The sequence below is a fragment of the Larus michahellis genome, chromosome 10, assembly GCF_964199755.1.
Source record: "Larus michahellis chromosome 10, bLarMic1.1, whole genome shotgun sequence".
Taxonomy (NCBI): domain Eukaryota; kingdom Metazoa; phylum Chordata; class Aves; order Charadriiformes; family Laridae; genus Larus; species Larus michahellis.
Genome location: NC_133905.1, coordinates 14,982,580 through 14,994,811, shown reverse-complemented (window position 1 = coordinate 14,994,811; position 12,232 = coordinate 14,982,580). Strand labels below are relative to the sequence as shown.

The window sequence follows — 12,232 nt, the reverse complement described above, 5'->3', positions numbered from 1 at the left end:
AAAAGTTCATGACAGCTCTAGGACAACAATCTCTCCCAGGAAACTTCTTGCAAACAACAGAGATATCAGAAAATGCTCAAAGTTGTTAATTTGCCTTTTTATGCAAGTGCATTGCTGCTTTTTTTTCCCCCCCTGTAAATTAGCACTTTAGCTACCATAGTCAATGTGCTTAAGCAGCACTGCTTAATTCAGCTAAATGTACAAAAACTTCTTGGTTCACTGTGATTTGCAATTTAACAATACGTATGCAAATGAAATTAGTGCTGGCAAAAAATAATTATAGTTGCTCATGGGAGGATTAATAACTAAAGTCTGCCCTGCTTATGTCGAGGTTTAATTTAATTCTGTTGCATGTATTAAATGAAGAAACTAATTCTGTGTTCAGTATTGTGTTTGGCAGTTAATATGTGCTCACATGAATGCATACTTATTTAGATGGAGTGAAAAGGACGGTGCGCGGAGATACACTCGCACATCTTCTAAAGATACAAATAGCGATAATTAGTTGGTGGATGAGCAACATAATGCTTTTTTCTAGATATGCACAAAAAGAACTGCCATTCGTCATTTGAAAGTGCTTAGGATTGACTTATTACTATAAAGTGTAATAATGCCATTTAAACTATCCCCTAAGGCCACGAGTATTTAATACAAGAACAACAACCATTCTATACAATGTTCATGTGAACAAATCACATTTCGAGCGCTGCTATTGATATCTCCCCCCGGGCCATGCCCCCGCCAACACTTTACCAGTCCCAACGCCCAGGGGAAATCTGGGCAGATGGGTAATGCCCCGGTTTGTACAGAAATGTACAAATTCGTTGGAATGCCAGGCAACAGCCGTGAAGCCAAAGGAATATGATACTTGCCTCCAACCCCATTGGGAAGCCCTTGGGTAGAGAAGCCATCCCATTGCTCGCATGGCGTGTAGCTCCTTCCTTCTTCACCACCATGAAATCAGGCAGGACCCTGCCAACAGCTGGGCAAATCCCCATCACCAGTCTGAAAGGTGTTCATTAACCTAAAAAAAAAAAAAAACAAAAAAAAACCCAAGAATGAGCATTTTGGGGTTATAACCATTTTACAAGATGAAATCCCTTCTAAATCGTAACGTAATTATCTGGTTGTTTACAAGACTTTTATGAGTTGGATTAGCTTTATTGAAGCTGGTGGGTACAACAGCTGTCTTTCATTTAGGATTAGCATAAAAATCAATCAAGCCCCCTTATGGAGCTAGCAAGCCGAAGCTGTAAGAGTTCCAATAAAAACAAAATACAGATAAAAAATATGAAATTTTTATGAAACCAGAGAATCCGTATCAGGGTTGGACATTACCTGTTGGAGATGGGGGTCCACATTTTTTTCAAATCTACAGTTCTGCCATTTAGCGCTTATTCTGGAACATAATTGAGGCAAAGGTAATGTTATCTAATGAACTTATAAATATTCTTTTAAAAATTATGTACACTTTTACACATTTAAAGCTTTCCCATGTTTCACCAGTGGAGATCATATATTGCCACACCAAGCTAGTTTTCTGATGCCAGTATTTATATAAATTCTTCTGGGAAAACACTTACTAGTGCTTAGGACACCCAAATAAGCCCACAAAAAGGGGTCTCAGAAACATCCTGAACAAATGCACCAAATACACACTGAGCGTTTCAGAGTAGTTTTCAAGTCCTTAATTTGGGCTTTTTTTTTTTTTAATGGTCAACATCATAGTTGAAATAAGTCATGGGAACAAATATCATCATAATTTAGTAATAACTAAATATACTGGTAAGTAAAGTACGCAATTGTATAAATGTCTTTTGTCAATTAGCAGCCTACCAGTTTCCAGCACAAAGTAATTACGTTAAAGCCACTGAAAACGTTATTGGGTCTTTAAATGGTTGTGATATTGTGATGTTAATCTGATTGAATTTGATCTAATTTACTGTAAAGTTACAGAAATCAGAAAAAATTATTTGAAATGAAGGAAAAGCCTTTAAACGAAGTTCACAAACTCATAGCCAACATGACACTTTTCTAAAAATGTATTAGACTTGCACAGAGATTGCTACAAGTTACCAAAGGTTTCTACGCTTTCTGCCAAAAATTACTTGGGTGTTTGCTAAGAGGTTTTAATCTGTGGAGTTTCAGGTTCCATTTGAATGTTACTCCACAGGAAAAGCAAGAGCAAAATCACTTCCCGTAATGTTATAACTTCTAATTTTTCCCCAAAGGTATATTTAAAGTAATTGACAACTCACAGGGCTGTAGTTTTATTATTCTAACACCAGTAGTACCTTGAACCACTACAGAAAGATCCACCTTAAAGAACGTTGAAAACGGTGTGTCCTACAGCAACCCTCTCTTTGCTGCCAGGGGCACTACCATTAATTTATTGCGTGCATGTGTAAGTCACACAGAGATGTTCACATATTTCCACATGAAGCAAAATCTTGCAAAGTTTACCGACTTTATAAGCGTGGAAGTGTGTTCTTACTTAGTCCCTGTACAGCTGCTATAGTTCACACTCAGCCAGCTATGACTGGTTTCATGCTCCACATTCAGACAATCAGCTGTTTATCCTAAGAATAAGGTCTATCCTATTTAGACCAACCAATATTTCATACTAATTCCCTTTCCTGCCTTTAACTTTTTTTAAGCCAGATTAAATTTAATATTTCTCCTTCTACCTTTCTCATTTAAATACTTCTTGAAATGGCACTTCTTTTTCATAATGGCCAGTGTTATGAACTTACCTCAGTTACACGCTCTTACCACCATAAGTGAAGTTATGTGTTTATTTATAATAGGCACACTCTTACGTTACTTCAGGATCAGACTTTCATCCAAAAAAAAAAAACAGTTTAAACTTACTTCAGGATCAGGCTTTCATCCAAAAAACCACTATAAACTATGACATAGCTACATACAACATAATAGCATAAAGAAAAAAAAAAAAGATTCACTATGCAATCCTAAATTAACTAGTTGAGTATTAAACAGTGTCATCTTCAAAGATGTGGATAAGTCTCCCTAAAATCATCACTTAAACAAAGATTGCTTAAAATTCAACTTGTGCAGAAATACCACTCCCGCAAGACGATGCATTATCTGATTGGACTTTGAAGGCAAAAATAATTTGTATAAGGGACAAGTGCTTAAGCACACGGGTGGCACAGGTGCAGGCTCATTAAATTTTAAAAGTTATTTGAATCAGACACTAAAACTCCTGTTGGCAGTTAATTTGACTTGCTTATATACGGGCACAAAAATTGTGAGACAGTCTTTGATTTTTATTTTTTCCCATGCAGGCTGACTAATTGCACTAAGGAGAGTAAATCCAGTATGATGGTAATTATCCATGCGCAAAATTAGTTTTTGTAGGAACTAGACTTCTGCTCTTTGCTTTCTAATTGGTGCATGGCACCAATCAGCATTTAATGTAACGCATCAGGGCAAAAGAAAGCATACAAAAAGCTTCAGCTGAGTGCTGCAAAAGACAAGTCTGGTTGGTATTCTCACTTCTGCTGTTTGCCCAGGGCTCCGGGTAGGGGCGAGCATCCCCTCATACTGCGCAGTGTGAGAACTTGGGACAAAGAAAGGCTCTCTGCCTCATACAGATCAAACTGTCATTAAGATCAGTGGTGAGCCCCTAGATAATTTGTGCTGCCACCCTATTTCTGAGAGACATTTTTAAAACCACATGGGGATCATGAGAGCAGCAAAGAAAACCGTTTCCACCTCCCGTATTCATTTGTCAGTCCCATCGTCAGATTTCCTGATAGCGACAGACAAAACCAATGGCACTGACTGTGCTCATGTGGAAAAGTCGTTTTCCACTGGAATTACGGCTCCCTTTTACCCCAGGCTAGCTCACTGCTCCTTATGGATGACCAGGGGAGGAGAACTTGAGGGAGAGTTGGTACCCAGCACTACCTCTGCAGTACAGTTTGGGATTCTCTTGCCCCTTATTCCCCTTGTCCTTCCTTCCCAGGTAGTCACTCATGTCTTTGCTCTGGTTCTTGCAGATTGTAAAACTGGTGCATCTCCTCCAGATGCTCCACTGCAGTCAGGCAGACAGCAACAGTTCTTCCTTCTTTCCTTTTTTCCTCACTTTAAGTCTATCTGAGAGCCCTCAGCACAGGAAGGACATGGACCTGTTGGAGCGGGGCTAGAGGAGGCCCCGGAGATGCTGGGAGGGCTGGAGCCCCTCTGCTGGGAGGACAGGATGAGAGAGCTGGGGGGGTTCAGCCTGGAGAAGAGAAGGCTCCAGGGAGACCTCAGAGCCCCTTCTAGTCCCTAAAGGGGCTCCAGGAAAGCTGGGGAGGGACTCTGGATCAGGGAGGGGAGCCATGGGATGAGGGGGAACGGTTTTAAACTGGAAGAGGGGAGATTTAGATGAAATCTGAGGAAGAAATTCTTTGCTGTGAGAGCGGTGAGCTCCTGGCCCAGGTTGCCCAGAGAAGCTGTGGCTGCCCCATCCCTGGAGGGGTTCAAGGCCAGGTTGGACGGGGCTTGGAGCAGCCTGGTCTGGTGGGAGGTGTCCCTGCCCAGGGCAGGGGCTCGGACTGGATGACCTTTAAAGGTCCCTTCCAACCCAAACTATTCTGTGCTTAGCATATGGAGTAATATCTACAGTGTGTCCCTGTCATTTGCCATTATGTTATCACTGTTCTCATTGTGAGAGTGAGGGTTAAAAAAATCATATATGATTTAATGTTGCCATTTAATTGCATTAAGATTACTTGCTTAAAACCTTAAAAAGTAGATTTGATGAAGATGTTAAAGTAAACTGTAGTATGGATATAACTGAGGACTGCCACCAAGAAAGCATTAGTGTCAGAGGATTATAGTATTTTTTAATACCTTATTAAAACAGTCAGCATGGATATGAAAATTTTTAGGGACGTCTTGCCACATAAATAATTGGACCATTACTTTCATACATTGTACACTACATAAAATGTTAATAAGCCTTCTAAAATAGTTCTCCATTATAGAAACATATTTTATATTCCATAAAATATTTTGAACTAAATTATTCCCCACACTTTTGATACTTTTTTCCTAAAGGCTCACATAATGCAAAAGGGACGCAGAACCTTTGCAATGAAATCCAAGATGCTTTACATGAAACTTCAAATACAGAAGGCAAAAGAGCTGTGGTTGTATGCGGCATAGGAAAGGTCATGAGGACTGGGAGAGGGCCACGTGGCCTTCTCTGGAGAGGGTAAATCCTGTCTTTCTGACTGTGTCGCATGTAGAAGTTAACTAAGTGGAGAAAAGTGTTTCCTCTTTCCCAGCCAAAGCTCACCTCAGATTTTACCAAGAGCAGGAACAAAGACCTAGACTATTCTTTATCATCATTTGCAAGCTGATGGATTTCATATGAAAATTAGGAATTTTATCTACGTATAAAATAGTATAACCAGAGGTACAGATGTTATTTCTCGTCAGATCTCAATAAAAAGGACAAAAAATTCGAGCAGAAGGAAGTTTCTTTCTTGCAACATGTTGCAAAATTCATCAGACTGACAGTGTTTTCTATTAGACTACAAAATAATAAAGAACAGATCATCACACAAAAGTCAAGTGAGCCAGTTGTTACTCATTTCCTTTTACAAACAGGAAAGCCAAGCTGAGGTCAAGTACCTAAACCAAGCCACCCACGCGAAAGGAGCCAGAGGAGCATCTTTAACAGCATTCATGGCTTCTCAAAGCTTCTTCCTGGAAAATTAAATTACGATGTTCCTTTCAGAAGTATTTCCCTGCCAGTGACAGCCTAATTATTCCAGACTAAGTGTCTACACTAAAAGGCCCCTGAGGCACCATCAGAGACGTTAGCCAATGCTGTGTGAAAGAACCAGAGCGGCATGGTAAAAGCAGATTCTTTGACCCACAAAGAGTCGGCCCCACCAGCAAAACACCAACAGCCTCTGGGCTGCAACATCTGGAGGTGGCCAACTGCAGGATCCAGGACTCCTGCAGAAGGTTAGGGTACACAGCCAGGGACAAGAGGAGAGACACCTGCTCCATCATCACCACCACCAAAGACAGGAGAGGACATCACAACTGTGATCACCTTCAGTATTATAAAGTAAATCCAAAGTATGACCACAGCTGCGCTACATAAAACAGTGTCTCACAAATGGACTCAGCCCAAAATTTTCAACAGAATCCTTATTTCATAACAGATAGTGTTTATCAGATAAGAGGTGAGCCCTAGACAGGTTCAAACCATGTCCTGTGATTATCAGAAGTAGCCAAAGAACAAAACAGTTCAAAGTTTGGGATATTCCTTGTTTGACTCAGCATATGAAAGTCATTCTACTTATCTGACTCTCCTGAGAGGATAAATAAATCAGATATAAAACCCCACAGCAAGAGTGTTTCTTCCCTATTATGCTATAATTTACAGAACCTTTCAAGGTTGTGTATGTCATTGTGGTTTGATTTAAGAGGATCCATAACCTGTTGAAACCAATGAAAACCTCTGCATGAACTCATCAACCTTTGGAATAACCTTTTCTAAACTGTTTGAGATCAAACTTTTTGAATTCCAACAGCACGAGAAACAAAACCCAAAGAACATTTTATTCTTCAGAGACTTTCTTATGGGATCAAAGAATATGTATTTTACCTTGGACAACTGACAAAAAAAAACCCAACCCGTATAGCTATAACCATGGAGTTACTGTGCATTCATTTACTACCAATGCACCTCATGAATACCATCACCGAAATAACGATATAACGCCATGTGCTTGACAACTGCACAGGTTTGGGGCAGAAAATATGCAGCTACAAACGATTACTGGAAACCACTGTATTATATATCAGTCTACCTTAATAAGGGAAGGTGGGAACAGCAAGCAGGAAAGGCATACAATATTGCTAGAAAAGCAACCCCAGCTAACCCCCAAGCATCACTTAGTCCCCCAAACCGCAACACAGTTTTGCCAAGGAGGTTGTGAAAAGACTCACTGTGGCCCAGTAAAGGGCTATTTATCACTGGGTACTTACTTGAATTTACTGTAGATCAGTAATTCTTCCTTCATGCACCACACCTTTGGAGAAGGAAGACCCACTCAGGTGTGAAATCATCATATAAATAAATGCTTTAGAAAGGAATGAGATCCATGCATTATTTTTTTCCTTGAAAAATGAAGACTAACACAGTCAACTCAAAGCCAATAAAGAGAGCAGGTTTCTCCATTCAAGTTGTGTTACTCTGTACCTGTAAAAGAATAAATAATATCTTAATTTATGGATACAGTAAGTACAGGAGGACCACAGGGAGGCAGGGATCTACGTACTGGTTTGTGAAAAACAGTCACTCAGCTGAGTACGGTGTTGTTTAAGCACAACTGTCACTCGCCGTTAGACCGTGACTGGAACAAAGCTCAGGCTTCAGTGGGGAAAAAAGCACCAGGACAAAGCCCAGATGTTGCTCCAAAGAAATAACTTTTAATAACTTCTGAGCACATGGTCTCTTTATTAAGAGTTCATGTTTGATGTCGGTGGACCCAAGCAGTAAGTACTTCCAGCCCCTGCATTTGCTACCTGGGTGCAGAAGGTGTGTAAGACCTGCTCTCACCAGCCAGGGAGTGCCAAGGGAAGCCGGCGGCATTCTTGTCCTGTAAAGAGACGGCAAACTCTTCACCTCTCACTTTCAGAAGACATCAAAGAAGTTTTGTATCTTCTTTTTTAAAAAAAAAAGCAAAAATATTCAAAAATGCCTTTTCTAACATCTCCTTTTACAGTCCTTAAAATCTCTCCATCAGCCCAATGGAAGTGTCTTGCCTGATCTGGAAGCGCACCCAGGAGACAGGCACTGGTGTAATTTCTACTGCTGTTGTATACTCTCTGACTCAGTGGTAAAAGTTGCTTGTTAGAGAAGGTAATAAAAGCCAAACAGCTAATAACTATACTGTAGTGAAAATGTTTAGCAATTAAATTAAAATGAAAGATCTTTTCTATGTGCCACATTTGCATCCTCCTACCAGGCAACTCAGAAAATAGAAAGCTAAAGAAAATATTTAAAGTTTACTTTACAAAGTCACAGTGCTGAGAAAAATGAAGTCTTGGATACATGGGTTCATTTATGGAACAGGAGAAATTAAATCTATTTTTAATAGCATTTTTAAAAGTGTTGAAATCAGATATTTAGATGCTGAGAAAAGTTTTACATAAGCAATACACCATGATAAGTTTATATACTTAATGGTGTTCAAAAAACAAATTGAATTAAAATTTTAAAGGTTAGGAAAAATGCATTAAACACTTGTAACTTAACAAGTAAGTTAAACAGGAGCTCAGCCTCAATAGCAAACACACACACGGAAAACATCACCTAAAATGGACATTTAGATACACCTTGAATGCTCATCACATCTCCAGTCACACCGCAGGAGCACAGAACTCCTCTTTTTCTGCAGCATACTCTTCTTACAGTCATTAAAATTAATGCATAACTATCACAGAGAGAAAATGTTAGGAAAAGGGAAATGTGAGGAAATCAGTCTTCATAAAAGCTGTGTCAACTAATTAATCTTGCCAACAAACGATTTCAATCTTTTAAGAAATAGACTGACAGGAAGCTATTTTGGAACTAACTGGTTTTTTGGCTAAATGATGATACCTGCCTGGCGTTACCCTTCCTAAATCCCATTCAGAAATACACAACTGCATGTGCTGGAAATGCACTTTTTTTTTTTTTAGCATGTGCAATCTCCTAAATGGGGTTCTAGTGCAGAGTTGCCTTGAACTGCGCAGCTGGAAGAGAGGAGAAGCAGAGGAGGTGAAACGCTATTAGCACAGAAGTCAGTTACAGATAAATCAGAGAAGGAAAATTATTTATTTTGCCACACCGTTAGAGGCTCAGATCACAGATTTTGTTTGTTTTTTATAGACAAGCATGAAAGCCGTTTTAAAATAGCATCACATCACACTACTCTCATAGCTTCAAAGGCCAGGGCACAAATTCCTTTTTCTTGGGCACCTTTTACCTTGAAAAAGAGGAAGGCAGAGCCAAACCCAGGCTCCACACCTCATCCCTCTGGATCCTCCAGCACACGGACTCCCTTCAGCTCCTGCCTTCCCAGAAGCAATGGGTCTCATGCAGAAATCAGCAGGCTCAGACGTAGCTCTGTTGGCACAAACAAGGCCTTGACATTAATAATTAATTGCACTTTACTCTTCCTCTCAACAGCAAGCCCCTGGAGCAGCCGGGTGCCATCAGGCACAGCCAGCCCCGAGCCACGTTGTGCAGAGCCTCAAAACCTCCCGGGCTGTAACTCGGGCACGTGGAGGAGACGCAGCCCCCCAAAATTTGGAGTTTCCGTGTCATCTAATGGATGGCAGCCAAAGAAAAATCAGCTGTTTACTTGGCAGCCTGAGAAATCACTATGTGACTACAGACATTGAAAAGAAGTAAGGATGTTACGCAGAAACATGAACAAAATTCACGACTTTGTTTTTTGTTTTTTGGGTTTTGTTTTGTTTTGTTTTTTTTTCAGAAAAGTGACAGCTCCTAATCTGCTACCTACAAGAAGAGCAGCTCGTCATTTGAAGGAGTCGCTTCACAATATAAACACGTGTAACTCACAGTGGAAGGGTAGAGTCGCACTTCTAAATCATACAGATATATGACAGATTTCTGACAGGGAAGAACTGCAGATGTACGTAGTGTCCTGCGGAAGTTAAATAAACAAGAAGACATCTTGCACAGACACGGCTTCCACTTGCTGGGCTTGTTTATTCAAAACATCTACACCTCGCAGCATGCTGCGGGGGTTTCGGAGGGATGATCAGCATCAGCAGCGAGCTACCGTGGAGGACAAGGACAGAGGGTTTGGGCTGGTATAAACAAAGCCGTTACAGGCCTCGGGGTGGGGGGGGAGATAGAAATCATACAAATAAGAAGCTCTGTATCTAAATATTGGCTGTGAAAACAAACGCTCATTCACATTCAGATTATCAGGCCTCGGCAAAGGGCAGTATTCCTGGAAACTCCAGCTGTCAATTGAAGGAAACACAGAGTCAGACACTCAAAATGGTTTAAAATATACAGTGTGCACTCGCAAAGCTGTATAAACATTGTGTGAGGTACAGAGATCCACAAGCATTCAAAAAAAACAATGTCTGACTGTCCTGGGTTGTTCTTCAAAACCCCTGAGCTTTGCACGAGCTCCAGGAAACCCTTTTTTCCCTGTAACTGGCCCAGATCTGAATAAGCAGAATGGCCTTCGAGCCTGACCTTGGCTGGAGGCAAAACAGAGCCTTAAAAACCATGTAAACCATCCTCCAAATGGACTTTTAAATTCTACCAGGGTTGAAGGGTAAATGACACGCGGGGTCTGTTAGAGACTTGGGTCGGCAGCCCATTACATACTAATGAGTCGCTAATTCCACCATCTAAGCAAATTTTACTTCACAATACTGAAGTACCATCCATCAACAATGAATAGCTTTTTGGAATACTTATTATATAGACAGACTGTATTAGATAAATAATATGCAATATTTATTAATGGATCCTAATTGCAGTATTATTGTCAGGGATAATGAGATTTTCAAAATATAATGACTTCCCTAGAAGACACCCATGCTGCTAGCTCAGAAATATTCCTGGTTTTTACTGGAGCTAATACTAAATTCAGCACATGCAAATCACAAACCTAAAGAAAGACAACAAACAGTCCACTCCTCCTTCATGCTTAAACAAGGAAAAATCATCAAAACTCTTCTTTAACACCCTTTCTGGTGTCGTGAACTATTTATTGAAATACTTTCAATGTCTTTCCCTGGATGGACAAATACCATCCGGATTGTTCTTTTCTCCGGCTGGGATGAGTCACACAGCTTCACGTACTTTGCATTATGACTAAACTCCATCACAAAGACAACAAATGACTTCCCGCAGCATTCCCTGCTTACCCCGTATTTCAGCAAACCTCCCACTAAAATCAATAAACATTTTGCAAGAGTTATGAGGAAAGTAGCATAAAGTAAGGTCTATTACCAGCTTATTGTAGAATTACATCATTTTAACTTTATGAAAAAATTACATCAGGATTCCTGGAGCAATACCTATCATTTGATACCTACCAATAAATACGTGGAGTTTTTACCAATTAAAAGCAATGCCTATCATTTATGTACATACTCGTTGTGCCGTCTGTGCCTACCAGGGACCCTGCTCAGCACCAGAATGAGTCGTGCACAAGGGAAACCACAAGAACCTGCAAACTGGGTCCCAGTGAGACAGAAATAACAATAGCAATTTGGAGCTTCATCAAGAACGAGCTCCTCGTGAAGTCAGTCTTGTTTTCTAGTCCCAAAACACAGAGTGAGAGCACGTGCTCTGGCACGGGGAGGAATATTCTTCACTGCTCAGCACTTACATGTCGAGTATATACGGTTCCTTCTTTTCCCATTGCATGGGGCAGAAGGACAGCTGTGCAGTGACATATTATTTATATAAATCTACCCATATATACACATAATAGCTATATCACAGAAGTGGCTTTCTCATAATATGGAAATTCCCAAGCAGCTAACTGGAAGCCACTAAAAGAACTAGAACAGTTATTCAGCAGTAACATCTTGGAATTTAACTTTGTGAAATTTGTTCCTCCTTTTCACTATGGAAATTGCTTAAAATGTATCTGTCTATTAGAATCATAGAATCATAGAATTGTTGAGGTTGGAAGGGACCTTTAAGATCATCGAGTCCAACCTTTAGCCTACCCTGACAAGAGCCACTTCTAAACCATGTCCCTAAGTGCCCCATCTACCTTTTTTTTAAACACCTTACACATAAACCCTTTTCCCTACTCAGGAACTGCTGAAGACATTTTATTGATTATACTCTTGCAATTAGAGAGCACTATAAACCAGAACAGCAACGAGCCTTTTGGAGAAGTATTTATTCAGGGCAACACATTGAGACAGGATTACAGAACATCATGGTATAAGGCTTTAGCCCTTCAAATTACCATTTCATGCAACGCACTGCTGAGGCTTTTTTGATTTGTTCCTCAAATCAAAGCATCAGAGCAGAAGCTTCCCAGGGATCTGTGAAAATCAGCCAGCGCATTTTAAATGGAGAGGTCCACCAGTTTTGGAACTCACACACTGGGTCAAACTGCATTTACACGCGCAAGTGCTACGCTGGTAAGTGAAAGCGGAGTGTGCTTTTTGAATTCTAAATGAAATGTGCCTCATGTGGAGA

General features: G+C 40.3%; 1 long non-coding RNA gene across 1 annotated transcript; it reads right to left on the bottom strand.

Annotated features, from left to right (window-relative positions):
• Positions 1 to 743: 743 nt before the first annotated feature.
• On the bottom strand, positions 744 to 9,098 carry LOC141749513 (uncharacterized). Its single transcript, XR_012589374.1, has 4 exons — positions 9,006 to 9,098; positions 7,314 to 7,634; positions 7,021 to 7,234; positions 744 to 1,399 (listed from the first exon to the last, which is right to left on the bottom strand). It is a non-coding gene; the product is annotated as an uncharacterized LOC141749513 (long non-coding RNA).
• Positions 9,099 to 12,232: the final 3,134 nt, after the last annotated feature.